This window comes from Schistocerca serialis, chromosome 1, assembly GCF_023864345.2.
Source record: "Schistocerca serialis cubense isolate TAMUIC-IGC-003099 chromosome 1, iqSchSeri2.2, whole genome shotgun sequence".
In the NCBI taxonomy this organism is placed as follows: Eukaryota; Metazoa; Arthropoda; class Insecta; order Orthoptera; family Acrididae; genus Schistocerca; species Schistocerca serialis.
In genome coordinates, this window is record NC_064638.1 from 535630921 (window position 1) to 535649959 (window position 19039).

The 19039-nt window shown below is 42.4% G+C and overlaps 1 protein-coding gene across 1 annotated transcript in view; it reads right to left on the reverse strand.

The window, feature by feature from the left end:
• Window positions 1-19039, reverse strand: part of LOC126411812 (acid sphingomyelinase-like phosphodiesterase 3a) — a 1193501-nt gene that overhangs the window by 477208 nt on the left and 697254 nt on the right. The gene's annotated exons all lie outside the window — the stretch shown is intronic.

Below are 19039 nucleotides of genomic sequence, written 5' to 3' on the forward strand. Positions count from 1 at the left end.
TCACATTATATTACACTAGCGAGAAGTACCGACTTTTCCTTTTCTCTGCAAACATCCAGAACTAAATTCAGTAACTAAATGCTAAGAACATATTTGCATTGTGCCAACTCAAAGATCAATAGATATGGATATAGATATAGATACAGATTTTTATATTTAAAGCCATTCTCGTTCTGCGTTGGAATAAACATCATTCATTATTTGCTTGTTCTTGTTACGATTGTTATTGTCATTCTCTCACTCGCAAGAGTTTTCGCATTCCTATTTGGTATCGATGCACATGAAGAGTGGCTATGAAAGAAGGGAATACTGAATGTTACGTCATGTAGAATACACTCATTTACTTCGGCTCCTCGTGATCTACGCTACAGGAGAAGTGAGATACATAAAGTTGACAGTGTGAGGACAGACCTGGTAGCACAACTGTGCAACTACACAGTGTTACCAGATAAAATGGTGCTGCGGAATCGAAAGTGTAGTACGGACTTTGCAACAGTAGCAGACAGCTGGTAATTTAGAACCATGACCGTGGATTACACTTTGGTCAGTGCTGGTTAGAGTGCTGCAACTGTAAATGGAAGGCTTTGTTTGATAGTCTTATGCTGATGCTGTCTGAATAAATTATGCCATTGGATACAAAGCGGTTTAGTTTTGAGACCTAACCCACGAGGGGGGAAGGCACAGTGGTCTGCTTCAGGAATTCCAAGCAATAAAACACAAAAAACAACCCAGGAAGGGAGACATGCATTTGGAATCTGTTCATCGTTACGGGGTCAAACAAGAGGGTAACATTACTGAAACAATGATCGGGCTACTTAGTATATAATAGAGCATACAGATTTCAAGGAGGAAACGTATGAAGACGCAGACTTCCTCGTTATCAATATGTGCGGCATATCTTTCGTGTTAACGAAAGTATTTTCCCGCTTTACCTCTTCTTACGTGCCAAATGAAATGTATGCCATGAGGAATAGAATATTTGTTGACTGCGTCTCTTCTTGCTTCCATCCTTACCAACATATTTCTTCATTCTCGTGGTAATCATGACATTCTATGTGTATGCTGCAAAAGATTGCAAGTGGACAAATTCGACATCGAGGTGCAAAGCTTTATATTCAATTCGAAAAAGCTTCCGGTGTATTTTTACTTCGTTTGTAGTTTTAGATGATTATGAACGTTACGGAAAATTATCTCACATGCTTTATGTTGAATGAGAAACATTGAATGATCCGTTTTGCTTTCCCTACGTTGAAATGATATAATGTCGGCGTCAACAGCCTTCTTCCACGCTGGAAGCTGAAACTTGTATGATTCTGGATTGATGATAATTGAATGTCTCATATGTATACATAGCCCACAAGGCGACGTCAGAAACCATCAGGGGAGAACGCCGCATAAAAACCAAACGTGCGCGCGCGTCTCCACTCTGAAGAACCGTATCGGAGAATCACGGCAAGCATTTCGCTGAAGAACTGCCTCGTCAGAGAGCCTAGAAATGGCAGCGTCGTAGCAAGTATTTATCAACACTCCGATAGTGCATTTACTTCCGGGTGTAGGTCGGCGTTACCTCGCTAAATTCACTTGACAATCGTTTTCCACATCGAAGACTCGTACGATATAATCTACTGCAAGATAACACAATTAGAAAGTATATTTAATTTCTGGACTCCAAGAACGTCGTTCTTCACATAAGTAACACCTGTCTGTGTGTGCATTCGGGAGGAGGACGGTGCAATCCCGCGCCCGGCTATCCTGATTTAGGTTTTCAATGATTTCCCTAAATCGCTTCAGGCAAATGCCGGGATGGTTCCTTAGGAAGCGCACGGTCGATTTCCTTCCCCATCCTTCCCTAATCCGAGCTTGTGCTCCGTCTCTAATGACATCGTTGTCGACGGGACGTTAAAACAGTAATCTCCACCTCCTCTGTTCGTGTGTTTAAGGTTGCGTTTTGAGGCTCAGGCAACATCGCAGTGACTATATTCCGCCTCTGGCAGCCCGTGTGTCGTTAACTCAGAGGTTCCCTTGTGCGTTGCAGTGCTTGTACTATAAAACATAGCAGTTCCAATCACGATAGAAGCCGCTGACTACAACCTTTTATTTTCCATTTTAATTAATGGAGTTGCAAACTGCTAGTAAAAATTTCTTATGCGAAATCTGAAGAATGCCTTTAAACATCAATCTTCGTCCGATTTCGACTTAGTAAATTAAGTTAATATCATGGATTTCTGCTTTGCAAATTCCAAGGTGCTTCACTGTAAAATAGACCCTGAAAAGATTCAAACCGACTGTCAACGATATAAATTTGAGCTTTGTTCGTCATATAGGTCTAACATGTCAGAAGGTTGTTTATGAAGTGCACATGTTCATTAATATAGTTCCCTTCTTCTAAATTTTTGCAATAGCATTTAACTGTAGACGTTTTCTAACACCGGCGTTAGCAATTCCTTTCCGTTCTCTGAAACCTTCAAAACGACAATTTTTTCTGGTTTAAATCTGATGACCTTAACTATCACTTCCGATCAACAATAAATACTTCATGAACTCCAAATGTGCAGTGTTCCTGCACTGCTACAGAGCATGCATTGCAAGGTATTCACACAGTTTATCGCATAGACTTACCATAAGGAATGAAACAAGAACTGTAATACACTTTACACCACAGACGCTCACTCTGGCTTGACGAAAACATCCAAACATTGACCAAAAGTTGCACAAATAATTGAGTTTGAAAGGAAAAGAAACGAGGTATGAAGCATTTATAAATTCATCGAATGTAGTGAGGTGGTTTCATTTCGTCCCAGTCTATAAAATTAATTTCGGGCCATACTCAGCTCTTGCCGATTAATGTAATATAATACCCGCCTACTAATCAGGGCGTCTGTCTCCGTTGCTTTTGAGCGTGAATGGAAATTGTAGACATTTTCTGTGGAGCAACATTTAATAATGAAGCGTTTTAAATCATCAAAAGCGATGAGCGGTAGCAGGCGCTTTCGATAACGAACGGGGGAGTGCAGCGCCGCTGCTGTCGCCATGGCCGCTGCCAGTAGCCAGCAAATGGATCCCGGAGCTTTGCCGCATACGGCGTCCAGAGGAGGACTGTCTGCTGGAAATCTGCCGCAAAATCGGTACTGGATAAAATTTTGATATCGGTGTGTCACAAAGCGAAATAGATTGAATCTGCGCTACCATTACATTCACGTCTTCAGCATTCAGACAGAAGAGGCTATAAAAATATTTTATGCCAGCTGCTCTCGATCCACTGACATTATGAACAGAAACAACGCACGCTACCGCTAGACCACAGGCGTAATCAACCTAGAGTTTCTCTATCATGGGACAAGTTTTCCTCCAGGAAGTGCCGCAGTCTACAGTGTTGCCAGATTGTGCAGATAACCGGACTTAGAGAATTAGCGAGTTGGCCAGTTTTTTTGTCCCATGTCGCGATCGGCGCGGACTTAGCCTCTGAAGCGGCCGGCCGCCGGTCAAGTTTTATGTCAAAGAGTGTACCTCACAAAGCCAGCACAGAATTTCAGTCTCACAGTAGTGAATGCTGTGTAAGTTTACACTCCCATATTTCATGTATGTTGCTTTGTTGGTAAAGATCACACATTGGAAAAATGTAATATTGTCTTCCAAGTGAAGCAGAACAAATTGATGACTTCTATACGACTTTTAAAATCGAGTCCTTCAAGTGCCTGATGTAGTGGCAGATGATACAAATAAAATTTATGTTGGTGCAATATGTGAATGACACTCCTCTTGCTGATCCCACATTCCTTGTATGAATGACACTCTTCTGCCTGATACCACATTCCTTGGCAACATGTGTTGTGGCACCATTCACCATATAAAATTAGCACCTCCAAATTCTACTCACTGATGTACATATCTGCAAGCAAGGAATGTTGAAGCAGAAATGATATGCCAGTAGGTGACGCAGTGTCTGCTAGTTCTGTAGTGCAGGCAATTTGAAAGCCTTGATACAGTGACGTAGCCTGACATGAGCTATTTGCATTGCAGTACCTGATTCCAGCTGACGTGAGTTTTAGAATATTTCTCCAATTCTTTTGAGAAGAGTTCCAACGTCAATATTAACAAGCCTTACATCAATGCACTCATCTTTTCAAGCTCTTTTGGATGCTGTTTATAAAGTACATCACTCTGCTTTAGAACATCGTACTGGCTTCACTATCTTCATCAGTACACGGGCTGGAGGGGATACCCGTGGTCTAGGGGTAGCGTCTTTGATTCATAATCAAAACGTCTTCGGCCCCGGGTTCGATCCCCGCCAATGTCTAAATTTTGTTAAATAATCAGCATTGGCGGCCGAAGACTTCCGGCATAAGAAGTCAGCCTCATTCTGCCAACGGCCATGTCAAAGAGGGCGGAGGAGCCGATAGAGGTTCAGGGCACTCTCTTGTCCTAGGGGTGGGAAATTGCCCCTAAAAGCAGAAGAATCAGCAATGATCAACGACATGAGGATGCAGAAGGCAATGGAAACCACTGCATTAAAGACACGTAACGTGTATCCACAGGAAATGTGGCCTGTATTTGAAGAAGTGTCATGATGATCTCTCCATTGGCAAAAGATTCCGGAATAGTTCCCCATTCGGATATCCGGGAGGGGACTGCCAAGGGGGAGGTTACCGTGAGAAAAAGATTGAATAATAAACGAAAGGATAACGTTCTACGAGTCGGGGCGTGGAATGTCAGAAGCTTGAACGTGGTGGGGAAACTAGAAAATACGACAAGGGAAATGCAAAGGTTCAATCTAGATATAGTAGGGGTCACAGTAGTGAAGTGCAAGGAAGACAAGGATTTCAGGTCAGATGAGTATCGGGTAATATCAACAGCAGCAGAAAATGGTATAACAGGTGTAGGATTCGTTATGAATAGGAAGGTAGGGCAGAGGGTGTGTTACTGTGAACAGTTCAGTGACCGGGTTGTTCTAATCAGAATCGACAGCAGACCAACACCGACAACGATAGTTCAGGTATACATGCCGACGTCGCAAGCTGAAGATGAAAAGATAGAGAAAGTGTATGAGGATATTGAAAGGGTAATGCAGTATGTAAAGGGGGACGAAAATCTAATAGTCATGGGCAACTGGAATGCAGTTGTAGGGGAAGGAGTAGAAGAAAAGGTTACAGGAGAATATGGGCTTCGGCCAAGGAATGAAAGAGGACAAACACTAATTGAGTTCTGTAATAAGTTTCAGCTAGTAATAGCGAATACCCTGTTCAAGAATCACAAGAGGAGGAGGTATACTTGGAAAAGGCCGGGAGATACGGGAAGATTTCAATTAGATTACATCATGGTCAGACAGAAATTTCGAAATCAGATACTGAATTGTAAGGCGTACCAAGGAGCAGATATAGACTCAGATCACAATATGATAGTGATGAAGAGTAGGCTGAAGTTCAAGACATTAGTCAAGAAGAATCAATACGCAAAGAAGTGGGATACGGAAGTACTAAGGAATGACGAGATACGCTTGAAGTTCTCTAACGCTATAGATACAGCAATAAAGAATATCGCAGTAGGCAGTACAGTTGAAGAGGAATGGACATCTCTAAAAAGGGCCATCACAGAAGTTGGGAAGGAATACATAGGTACAAAGAAGGTTGCTGCGTGGAAACCATGGGAAACAGAAAAAATACTTCAGCTGATTGATGAAAGGAGGAAGTACAAACATGTTCCGGGAAAATCAGGAATACAGAAATTCAAGTCGCTGAGGAATGAAATAAATAGGAAGTGCAGGGAAGCTGAGACCAAATGGCTGCAGGAAAGATATCGAAAGAAAGTCTCAATGAGGGTGAAGATTTGTGTGATGTAATAGAAGAAGAAACAGGAGTCGATTTAGAACAGACAGGGGATGCAGTATTAGAATCGGAATTTAAAAGAGCTTTGGAGGACTTACGGTCAAATAAGGCAGAAGGGATCTAAAATCATTGGGAGAAGTCGCAACAAAACGACTATTCACGTTGGTGTGTAGAATATATGAGTCTGGCGATATACCATCTAACTTTCGGAAAAGCATCATCCACACAATTCCGCAGACGGCAAGAGCTGACAAGTGCGAGAATTATCGCACAGTCAGCTTAATAGCCCATGCATCGAAGCTGCATACAAGAATAATATACAGAAGAATGGAAAAGAAAATTGAGAATGCGCTAGGTGACGATCAGTTTGGCTTTAGGAAAACAAAAGGGACGAGAAAGGCAAGTTTGACGTTACGGATAATAATGGAAGCAAGGCTAAAGAAAAATCAAGACACTTTCATAGGATTTGTCGACCTGGAAAAAGCGTTCTACAGCATAAAATGATGCAAGCTGTTGGAGATTCTGAGAAAATCAGGTGTAGGCTGTAGGGAGAGACGGGTCATATACAATATGTACAACAACCAAGAGGGAATAATAAGAGTGGACGATCAAGAACGAAGTGCTCGTACTAAGAAGGGTGTAAGACAAGGCTGTAGCCTTTCGCCCCTACTCTTCAATCTGTACATCGAGGAAGCAATGATGGAAATAAAAGAAGGTTCAGGAGTGGAATTAAAATACAAGGTGAAAGGATATCAATGATACGATTCGCTGATGACATTGTTATCCTGAGTGAAATTGAAGAAGATTTAAATGATCTGCTGAACGGTATGAACAGTCTAATGAGTATGCAGTATGGTTTGAGAGTAAATCGGAGACAGACGAAGGTAATGAGAAGTAGTAGAAATGAGAACAGCGAGAAAGTTAACATCAGGATTGATGGTCACGAATGAAGTTACGGAATTCTGCTACCTAGGCAGTAAACTAACCAATGAGGGACTGAGCAAGGAGGACATCAAAAGCAGACTCGCTCTGGCAAAAAAGGCCTTGATTTGAGGAAGAAATTTCTGAGGATGTACGTCTGGAGTACAGCATTGTATGGTAGTGCAACATGGACTGTGGGAGAACCGGAACAGAAGAGAATCGAAGCATTTGAGATGTGGTGCTATAGACGAATGTTGAAAATTTGGTGGTCTGATAAGGCAAGGAATGAGGAGGTTCTACGCAGAATCCGAGAGGAAAGGAATATGTGGAAAACACTGATAAGGAGAAGGGACAGGATGATAGGACATCTGCTAAGACATGAGGGAATGACTTCCATGGTACTAGAGGGAGCTGTAGAGGGCAAAATCTGTAGAGGAAGACAGAGATTGGAATACGTCAAGCAAATAATTGAGGACGTAGGTTGCAAGTGCTACTCTGAGATGAAGAGGTTAGCACAGGAAAGGAATTCGTGGCGCGCCGCATCAAACCAGTAAGTAGACTGACGACCAAAAAAAAAAAAAAAAAAAAAAAAAAAAAACAAGAGTTAAGACAATTTATCACATACCAGAGGTCAGGATCCTTAGTATACTATCATTTGCTGGGAACCTCGTTTCGGTATCAGGAACTATTCACAAAATAATATCCCATTACATCTTATGTCAACCCCCAAGAACCATGGACCTTGTTGTTGGTGGGGAGGCTTGCGTGCCTCAGCGATACAGATAGCCGTACTGTAGGAGCAACCACAACGGAGGGGTATCTTTCGAGAGGGCAGACAAACGTGTGGGTCCTGAAGAGGGGCAGCAGCCTTTTCATTAGTTGCAGGGGCAACAGTCTGGATGATAGACTGATCTGGCCTTGTAACACTAACCAAAACGGCCTTGCTGTGCTGGTACTGCGATGGCTAAAAGCAAGGGGAAACTACAGCCGTAATTTTTCCCGAGGGCATGCAGCTTTACAGTATGGTTAAATGTTGATGGCGTCCTCTTGGGTAAATTATTCCGGAGGTAAAATAGTCCCCCATTCGTATCTCCGGGCGAGGACTACTCAGGAGGACATCGTTATCAGGAGAAAGAAATCTGGCGTTCTACGGATCGGAGCGTGGAATGTCAGATCCCTTAATCGAGCAGGTAGGTTAGAAAATTTAGAAAGGGAAGTGGATAGGTTAAAGTTAGATATAGCAGAAATTAGTGAAGTTCACTGGCAGGAGGAAAATGACATTTGGTCAGGCGAATACAGGGTTATAAATACAAAATCAAATAGGGGTAATGCAGGAGTAGGTTTAATAATGAATAAAAAAATAGGAATGCGGGTAAGCTACTACAAAAAGCATAGTGAACGCATTATTGTGGCCAAGATAGACACGAAGCCCACGCCTACCACAGTAATACAACTTTATATGCCAACTAGCTCAGCAGATGACGAAGAAATTGAACAAATGTATGATGAAATAAAAGAAATTATTCGGATAGTGTAGGGAGACGAAAATGTAATAGTCCTAGGTGACTAGAATTCGGTAGTAAGAAAAGGGAGGGAAGGAAACGTAGTAGGTGAATATGGATTGGGGCTAAGAAATGAAAGAGGAAGCCACCCGATAGAATTTTGCACAGAGCATAACTTAATCATAGCTAACACTTGGTTCATGAATATGTAGAGCTCAGAAGGAAACCCAGTTCTAAGCAAAGAAGGGAAAGCAGAAAAGTGGAAGGCGTGTATAGAGGGTCTATACAAGGGCGATGTACTCGAGGACAATATTATGGAAATGGAAGAGGATGTAGATGAAGATGAAATGGGATATACGTTACTGCGTGAAGAGTTTGACAGAGCACTAAAGGACCTGAGTCGAAACAAGGCCCTGGCAGTAGACAACATTCCATAGACAACATTCCATGGCCTCGGGAGAGCCAATCCTGACAAAACTCTACCATCTGGTGAGCAAGATGTATGGGGCAGGCGAAATACCCTCAGACTTCAAGAAGAATATAATAATTCCAATCCCAGAGAAAGCAGGTGCTGACAGATGAGAAAATTACGTATCAATCAGTTTAATAAGTCACGGATGCAAAATACTAACGCGAATTCTTTACAGACGGATGGAGAAACTGGTAGAAGCCGACCTCGGGGAAGATCAGTTTGGATTTCGTTGAAATATTGGAATACGTGAGGCAATACTGACCCTACGACTTATCTTAGAAGCTAGATAAAGGAAATGCAAACCTACGTTTCCAGCATTTGTAGACTTAGAGAAAGCTTTTGACAATGTTGACTGGGATACTCTCTTTCAAATTCTGAAGGTGGCAGGGGTAAAATACAGGGAGCGAAAGGCTATTTACAATTTGTACAGAAAGCAGATGGCAGTTATAAGAATCGAGGGGCATGAAAGGGAAGCAGTTGTTGGGCAGGGAGTGAGACAGGGTTGTAGCCTATCCCCGATGTTATTCAATCTGTATATTGAACAAGCAGTGAAGGAAACAAAAGAAAAATTCGGAATAGGTATTAAAATCCTTGGAGAAGAAATAAAATCTTTGAGGTTCGTCGACGACATTGTAATTATGTCAGAAACAGCAAAGGACCTGGAAGAGCAGTTTAACGGAATGGATAGTGACATGAAAGGAGGATATAAGGTGAACATCAACAAAAGCAAAACGAGGGTAATGGAATGTAGTCGAATTAAGTAGGGTGATGCTGAGGGAATTTTATTAGGAAATGAGACACTTAAAGTAGTAAAGGAGTTTCGATATTTGGTGAGTAAAATAGCTGATGATGGTCGAAGTAGAGAGGATATAAAATGTAGATTGGCAATGGCAAGGAAAGCGTTTCTGAAGAAGAGAAATCTGTTAACATCGACTATAGATTTAAGTGTCAGGAAGTCGTTTCTGAAAGTCGTTGTATCTAGTGTAGCCATGTATGGAAGTGAAACATGGACAATAACTAGTTTGGACAAGAAGAGAATAGAAGATTTCGAAATGTGGTGCTACGGAAGAATGCCGAAGATTAGATGGGTAGGTCATATAACTAATGAGGAGGTATTGAATAGGATTGGGGAGAATGTGCACAACTTGACTAGAAGAAGGGATCGGTTGGTAGGACATGTTCTGAGGCATCAAGGTATTACCAATTTAGTATTGGAGGGCAGCGTGGAGGGCAAAACTCGTAGAGGGAGACCAAGAGATGAATACACAAAACAGATTCAGAAGGATGTAGGTTGCAGTAGGTACTGGGAGATGGAGAAGCTTGCACAGGATAGGATAGCATGGAGAGCTGCATCAAACCAGTCTCAGGACTGAAGACCACAACAGCAACAACATGATTACTGAGACTGTTTTGCTTCTAGTATCGTGTACTTTCAACTGTATGCGTTTACCCAATTAATTATGATATACACTCTTGAGGGAACTGAAACGGCGACAGAATAAGAGAAGGGACAAGCTGTCGTCATTGTGGAAAAAGAAAAAAGCGCAGTGAGTTGGTTGAGACACATTAACGAGACAGGCAGTGTGAAAAATATTCCTACAGGTAGACGTCCTCCACCCGACTCCTCCCCCCCCCCCCTCCCCCACACACACACACATACAGACACCGAGTCTGAAGCACTTGTTGACACGGTGGAAGGTGTACATCAAGGCAGCCACCGGAAGTCAGGTCTTCTTATATGATGTGAATTGCAGGAAGCAAGATTAAATGTTTATAAATTTTTACATAAGCGGTGACACCTTTTTATGCACGAAGTGCAAATGAGCCAACCACTATTCTTCGCAGAGAAAACCGTAAGAGGAAATGTTTACCTGGGCATGCTCGAAGGACTATTGCTACAAGAGATCGAAGAACTGCAGGCATACATTATTTTCCAGCATGATGGGGCTGGAGTTTGATCATTCGAGGTGTACTGAACCATACATTTCCTGATAGGTGATGCGGTCACGATGATCCCATTACGTGATCCCTGCGGTCTTCCGATGACATGTCGCTGGATTTCGTTTTGTGGGTTTAGGTCAAGGATCGTATCGCAGAATACCTGTAGAGGACATTGCTTCCCTTCGTGCACGAATCAATGAAGCAATCATAACTCTAGAAGCCGTAGTGCTGATGTGAACTTGGACAGAACTTCAATATCGATCTGATGTTCTATGAGTGACGAGTGGAGTCACACTTAAATTATGTCATAACAGAGCTGCTAAATGTTTTACAACAAACCACAATGCTCTGTTTCTAATAGTTTGTATGTTTTTAATATGATAGTGGGACTTTATGGTCACACTGTATTATTAGTTTTAGTTAAATTGACATCCCTCCTACATATTATGAACTAAGTGAAATTTAAATGTATCAACCAATGTTTAGGTCGAAACAAACTTAAGACTTCTTCCTAACAAATGTATATGTTGAGATATCTGTAACTATGTCAGAATTGGAGGAAATATGAATACAGAATCACACATATCTCATCTACGACAAGATGAAAAAGAAACTATTAAACTTAGATGGAAACGTCCAGTTAAAAAACTAAGCTACACCATCATCGAAGTTGTATACTGTATTCCAATGTACAGTTAAATATGCATATGACGAGTTGTTTTTGGGACTATATTTTGTCTAACTCATCTTCGATTCTGGTAGAGTCACTCGACAACGACATCTTACCGTATACCGCACCACCATCAGCAAACAGCCGCAAATCTACTAATCCTGTCCGTCAGGTCATTTATGAATATAAAGAATTACAGGGATCCTGTCACACCTCGTTTGGGCACCCCTGATGATATCTTTGCCTCTAACGAACCTCACCGTCGAGGATAACGTACTAGGTTCTATTACTTAAGAAGTCTTCGAACCGTTCGCGCAGTGGGGCACCGCGTAGAACGCTCTTCGAAGTCTAGGAACACTCATTTAGCCTCTAGCCCTTTATCCATGGTTCTCAGGGTCTCTTGTAAGAAAAGGGTAAGCCGAATTTCTCACGAGCGAAAGCTTCTCAAAACCGACCTGGTTTTTTGACGGAAGCTTTTCGGTCTCAAGGCAGAGCTGAGAACATAATCAAGAATTCTTCAGCAGTCCAGAATGAAAACAAAGTATACGTAGGCTTTCTTTTTTTTTTGTATCCTTGCAATTTGCCAGTATCAACCGTGGCTCATTCCAATCACGTGTAATACATTAAAAAACGATGACATTCGTTTATTCATCAACTGTCTGCATAGCTCTTGCATATATAAATTTAAGTAATAACGCAAGTCAATTAAATATCTTAAGGTTCCAGCTTCTTTTCAGATTCTAATATATCGCTTGTGAACTGGGGCAAGTATATATCGTACTTCTGTGCAAATGTGGCACATAAACAATACAACAGTGTACATGATTATGACTAATAGCCGACACAAACAGAAAGTTGCCATATCGCGGTATAGGCACAGATGATGCGATGTAACCAAAGATGTTTAGAATTCTATCTATGGATCGTCGATAACATTAAGTAAGCTACTGGGTCAATATTCACTGACGTATCTTGTTCGTTATTCTGGAATGTACTGTCTTACTAAAAGAAGGAGATCTAAAACCTTACGCCAATTGTCATACCACATGTGGCATTAGAAGTTCAGTACGAAGTGAAACTACAAAAGATTACGTTAATATGGAACATGAGTTATCTTATTAAAAGTAGAGGATCGAAACTCATACGTTCTATGCTGTGCCACATGTTATATTAGAAACTGCAGTACAAAGTCCCACTACAAACTTCTGTGTTAACATAGCACATGTGAGAATGACAAACGTAATATATAAGTGAATAATGCGCCAATAGCTTATTTTATTTTATCGACCATCCATAGATAAGTTTCTGAACATCTGGTCAAATAAAACAGCTGTTTTTAAACTATGATATGGCATTTTTATGTTTTCGTAGGGCAATGAACGTAATCATGTTTTTGTGTTACATGCGCACAGATATACGACATACAGCTCTAACTGTAACAGCGATGTATTAGAATGTGAAAAGAAGCTGGATGTCTGAGTACTTAAGTAACTTAGTCTATAAGGTATATGTAATGTACATACGAGAGATTGTAGACAATCCATATTCATACTTCCGTACTAAAACTATAATTGCCAAAGTAACGACTAAAACGTTGAACCGATTCTGATGAAATTTGGTGTAAAGAGAACTCGAATGCTGAGGAAAACATAAGCTACTTTAGAAAGTATGCAGTGCAACACTTTTATTGATTTGAAGAATATAAGTTGAAACAAGGGTCAATAACTCTTCTTCGATAACGCTTTATACTCTTTCAATCTTGAACTTTATTATGTTTGTGAAAATTATTTTATTGTTTCATATGGTCTGTACATTAGGATTTAACGCAATGAATACATGCTTATACAACCATCTACGTGTTTAATCCGTACTTCTGTACTAATATCTGGCACGAATCCATTGCATTTTAGCCGCTGAGCGTTGTGCCTCTCTTCCAGCTTCTAAGACACTACTTTCATGAGTCAACAGTTGGTGGTCTTTGAAATAGCAGTTTTGATCTTTATGTGTGGGATCCCGGGTTCGATTCCCAGCCGCTTCGACTTTCTTCCGCTCGGAGCTGAGTGTGTGCTTTTCCCTCATCATAATTCATAATTTTACCATCATCGACGCACAAGTCACCTGAATGGCGTGAAAAACTAAGAAAAAAAAAAGGACTTGCACGAAGCGCTCGAACTTCCCGAACGGAATCTCTCGACCAGTAAAGCCATAAGCGAGCGCAGCCGTTGGTATGTATCTAATTGATGTATAAACCATATATGAATGTATTATAGGTGCTTGGAAATGACCCACGTTTGAAACAGGCCAATTACGTGGATAATACTTTGCCCATGTTTTCATTCTCAATGCACATTGCGGCTGTGGACCCCGACGAGACATAGTATTTTATCGTTTTAAGGATATTGGTGTACAATTTGGCGTATTCGTTCCTTCACCGTTCTTATGTGCAGAACTCACGTGTGCTTTTCCTTTCCAGTCACGTGACATTTGGTGCTGTGCCAGAGACTGGCGATAAACGCAAGCTAAGTAAACAGTTTGCAGACTGTGTTAGAGCAGTGAAACTTCGAAGCATATAGTTTTCAGGGCAGTTCCTGGCCAGTGTACAGACGACTACTGTTTGTCATCGCACGGTGTTGCGTGAAGCTCGCTGTGATTTAGCGCGGCTGCGGCTACCTGTCGCCCGGCATCCCAGCAGTGCGCGTGCCGCGTGGCTCCTGACGCGCGGCCGTTTGATGTACGGCCACGTAGCCGCGCCATACATCAGGTGATATTGTTCCGCCGTCCGGGCCGTTCGAATGAATCAAAAGCGGCGGGAAAGCCGGGGCGCGAGAAATGAGCGGCACGAGATTCCGGGTGCGGGCTGCGGGCTGCGGCGCGCTCCACGGGGCTCCGTGCACGGACCCGCGCTCCGTCTCTGTCGGCCCGGCGGCGTATCTGCGACCGGCCATCGCTCACCGAGACGTGGCGGCTCAGGCCGGCCGCGCCACGCCGCGCCGCCTTCCCCGGCCGGCAGCCGCACCCGCAAATTGTCTCGCTCCGTCTTCGTCGCGACGTATTTTCCGCCGCACACGCGTACGGCCCGGCGAAAAATATGCGTGTCCCACGGCTGCTGGTGGCCCTTGGATGATTCCGTAAGAACATCGGGCGCCGTTGACACTCGATAGGAAACACGCATGGACAGAGCTCTTACTATTCAGAAATGTTTGCTGGCAGACAGTAGCTGCCACTTTCTGGAGTTTCGACAGACCAGTCACTGATATCAAGGTATACAATGATCAGTCCTCAAGAACTCGTCAGTTCTGTATCGTGCAACATCATTAGGCAGGGCTACTGATGGATCAGATGGCTCTGAGCACTATGGGGCTTAACATCTAAGGTTATCAGTCCCCTAAAACTTAGAACTACTTAAACCTAACTAAGGACATCACACACATCTATGCCCGAGGCAGGATTCTAACCTGCGACCGTAGCGGTCGCACGGTTCCGGACTGAAGAGCCTAGAACCGCTCGGCCACACGGGTCGGCAGGGCTACTGACAGATCTTCCTTAACCCACAGACCTAATAAGGTACTGGTTCTGTAAGTTCCTCACACATTCTGGTCATCTGATGAATTGTGAAGGTGCCTTGTCATATCAGTTTCCGAAATTTGAGCAAGACGACGAGGACTACGGCTATTTACGACATGTGAGGTGTTCGCAATAGACGCGTGCGTGACATATCCTACCTATGACTAACTTAGGTGATGGAATTCATCTGACACCGTCAGGAGGTAATGCTTTGTAGCTTCTAGAATTTTCTATTTCTTATCGTGGTTGGTGCACAACTGTATTGAGTTTATTTTTATTTCAGTCATAAAAAGACCATCTTAAGCTAATTGCGACATCGTTATAAGGTGCATAACAACCGATAATCACTGTCATGTATCATGCCCTAACACACCTCGATGCAACAATAACCATGGTAGCGTACATCAGAGTTGCGACGAAGGACATGGCAAAGCTCTGTGGTCTTGTCCCGATTCTAAATTTTTTGTTTTTGGTCATCAGTCTACTGACTGGTTTGATGCGGCCCGCCACGAATTCCTTTCCTGTGCTAACTTCTTCATCTCAGAGTAGCACTTGCAACCTACGTCCTCAATTATTTGCTTGACGTATTCCAATCTCTGTCTTCCTCTACAGATTTTGCCTTCTACAGCTCCCTCTAATACCATGGAAGTCATTCCCTCATGTCTTAGCAGATGTCCTATCATCCTGTCCCTTCTCCTTATCAGTGTTTTCCACATATTTCTTTCCTCTCCGATTCTGCGTAGAACCTCCTCATTCCTTACCTTATCAGTCCACCTAATTTTCAACATTCGTCTATAGCACCACATCTCAAATGCTTCAATTCTCTTCTGTTCCGGTTCTACCACAGTCCATGTTGCACTACCATACAATGCTGTACTCCAGACGTACATCCTCAGAAATTTCTTCCTCAAATTAAAGCCAGTATTTGATATTAGTAGACTTCTCTTGGCCAGAAATGCCTTTTTTGTCAGAGCGAGTCTGCTTTTGATGTCCTCCTTGCTCAGTCCCTCATTGGTTAGTTTACTGCCTAGGTAGCAGAATTCCGTAACTTCATTCGTGACCAGCAATCCTGATGTTAACTTTCTCGCTGTTCTCATTTCTACTACTCTTCATTACCTTCGTCTTTCTCCGCTTTACTCTCAAACCATACTGTGTACTCATTAGACTGTTCATTCCGTTCAGCAGATCATTTAAATCTTATTCAATTTCGCCCAGGATAGCAACGTCATCAGCGAATAGTATCATTGATATCCTCTCACCTTGTATTTTAATTCCACTCCTGAACCTTTCTTTTATTTCCATCATTGCTTCCTCGATGTACAGATTGAAGAGTAGGGGCGAAAGGCTACAGCCTTGCCTTACACCCTTCTTAATACGAGCACTTCGTTCTTGATCGTCCACTCTTATTATTCCCTCTTGGTTGTTGTACATATTGTATATGACCCGTCTCTCCTTATAGCTTACCCCTACTTTTTTCATAATCTCGAACAGCTTGCACCATTTTATGTTGTTGAACGCTTTTTCCAGGTCGAAAAATTCAATGAAAGTGTCTTGATTTTTCTTTAGCCTTGCTTTCATTATTAGCCGTAACGTCAAAATTGCCTCTCTCGTCCCTTTACTTTTCCTAAAGCCAAACTGATCGTTACCTAGCGCATTCTCAATTTTCTTTTCCATTCTTCTGTATATTATTCTTGTAAGCAGCTTCGATGCATGAGCTGTTAAGCTGACTTTGCGATAATTCTCGCACTTGTCAGCTCTTGCCGTCTTTGGAATTGTGTGGATGATGCTTTCCGAAAGTTAGATGGTATATCGCCAGACTCATATACTCTACACACTAACGTGAATAGTCGTTTCGTTGCCACTTCCCCCAATGATTTTAGAAATTCTGATGGAATGTTACCTATCCTTTCTGGCTTATTTGACCGTGAGTCCTCCAAAGCTCTTATAAATTCCGATTCTAATACTGGATCCCCTATCTCTTCTAAATCGACTCCTGTTTCTTCTTCTATCACATCAGACAAATCTTCACCCTCATAGAGGCTTTCAATGTATTCTTTCCACCTATCTGCTCTCTCCTCTGCATTTAACAGTGGCATTCCCGTTGCACTCTTAATGTTACCACCTTTGCTTTTAATGTCACCAAAGGTTGTTTTGAGTTTCCTGTATGCTGAGTCTGTCGTTCCGACAATCATATCTTTTTCGATGTCTTCACATTTTTCCTGCAGCCATTTCGTCTTAGCTTCACTGTACTTCCTATTTATTTCATTCCTCAGCGACTTGTATTTCTGTATTCCTGATTTTCCCGGAACATGTTTGTACTTCCTCCTTTCATCAATCAACTGAAGTATTTCTTCTGTTACCCATGGTTTCTTCGCAGCTACCTTCTTTGTACCTATGTATTCCTTCCCAACTTCTGTGATGGCCCGTTTTAGAGATGTCCATTCCTCTTCAACTATACTGCCTACTGCGCTATTCCGTATTGCTGTATCTATAGCGTTAGAGAACTTCAAACATATCTAGTCATTCCTTAGTACTTTCGTATCCCACTTGTTTGCGTATTGATTCTTCCTGACTAATGTCTGGAACTTCAGCCTACTCTTCATCACTACTATATTGTGATCTGAGTCTATATCTGCTCCTGGGTACGCCTTACAATCCAGTATCTGATTTCGGAATCTCTGTCTGACCATGATGTAATCTAATTGAAATCTTCCCGTATCTCCCGGCCTTTTCCAAGTATACCTCCTCCTCTTGTGATTCCTGAACAGGGTATTCGCTATTACTAGCTGAAACTTGTTACAGAACTCAATTAGTCTTTCTCCTCTTTCATTCCTTGTCCCAAGCTCATATTCTCCTGTAACCTTTTCTTCTATTTCTTCCCCTACAACTGGATTCCAGTTGCCCATGACTATTAGATTTTCGTCCCCCTTTACATACTGCATTACCCTTTCAATATCCTCATACACTTTCTCTATCTGTTCATCTTCAGCTTGCGACGTCGGCATGTATACCTTCACTATCGTTGTCGGTGTTGGTCTGCTGTCGATTCTGATTAGAACAACCCGGTCACTGAACTGTTCACAGTAACACACCCTCTGCTCTACCTTCCTATTCATAACAAATCCTACACCTGTTATACCATTTTCTGCTGCTGTTGATATTATCCGATACTCATCTGACCTGAAATCCTTCCTTGTCTTCCTTCCACTTCACTTCACTGACCCCTACTATATCTAGATTGAGCCTTTGCATTTCCCTTTTCAGATTTTCTAGTCTCCCTACCACGTTCAAGGTTCTGACATTCCACGCCCCGACTCGTAGAATGTTATCCTTTCGTTGATTATTCAATCTTACTCTCATGGTATCCTCCCCCTTGGCAGTCCCCTCCCGGAGATCCGAATGGGGGACTATTCCGGAATCTTTTGCCAATGGAGAGATCATCATGACACTTCTTCAAATACAGGCCACATGTCCTGTGGATACACATTACGTGTCTTTAATGCAGTGGTTTCCATTGCCTTCTGCATCCTCATGTCGTTGATCATTGCTGATTCTTGCGCCTTTATGGGCAATTTCCCACCCCTAGGATAAGAGAGCGCCATGAACCTCTATCGTCTCCTCCGCCCTCTCTGACAAGGACGTTGGCAGAATGAGTCTGACTTCTTATGCCGGAAGTCTTCGGCCGCCAACGCTGATTGTTTATCAAAATTTAGGCAGTGGCGGAGATAGAACCCAGGACCGAAGACGTTTTGATAATGAATCAAAGACGGTACCCCTAGACCACGGATACCCACACCAGATAATATGCGAGAGGGAAATGCATAAGTCAAACTGTATAGCATTGTGGTCCTAGTTCTGATAAAACATCCTAATCGAAGGACAAATTTTATTCACATGAGGTGTCACGAACTTCAATGGCACTCATTTCACTTCGTTTCAATAAAGTGTATTCCTCGTTCTTACTCTATGTGACCTGAAATGTTTCTAAGTGACTGAGTCGGACCCTACAGAGAGAGAGCGAGAGAGCTTCAGTGTTATTTCATGTCATCTGACGGCTGCCACAACATAACGAGATATATGCTAACATACATGACTGTACACCTTATTAGAAAGGCCAGAGTGCGAATACATACACCTAGGTCTACCT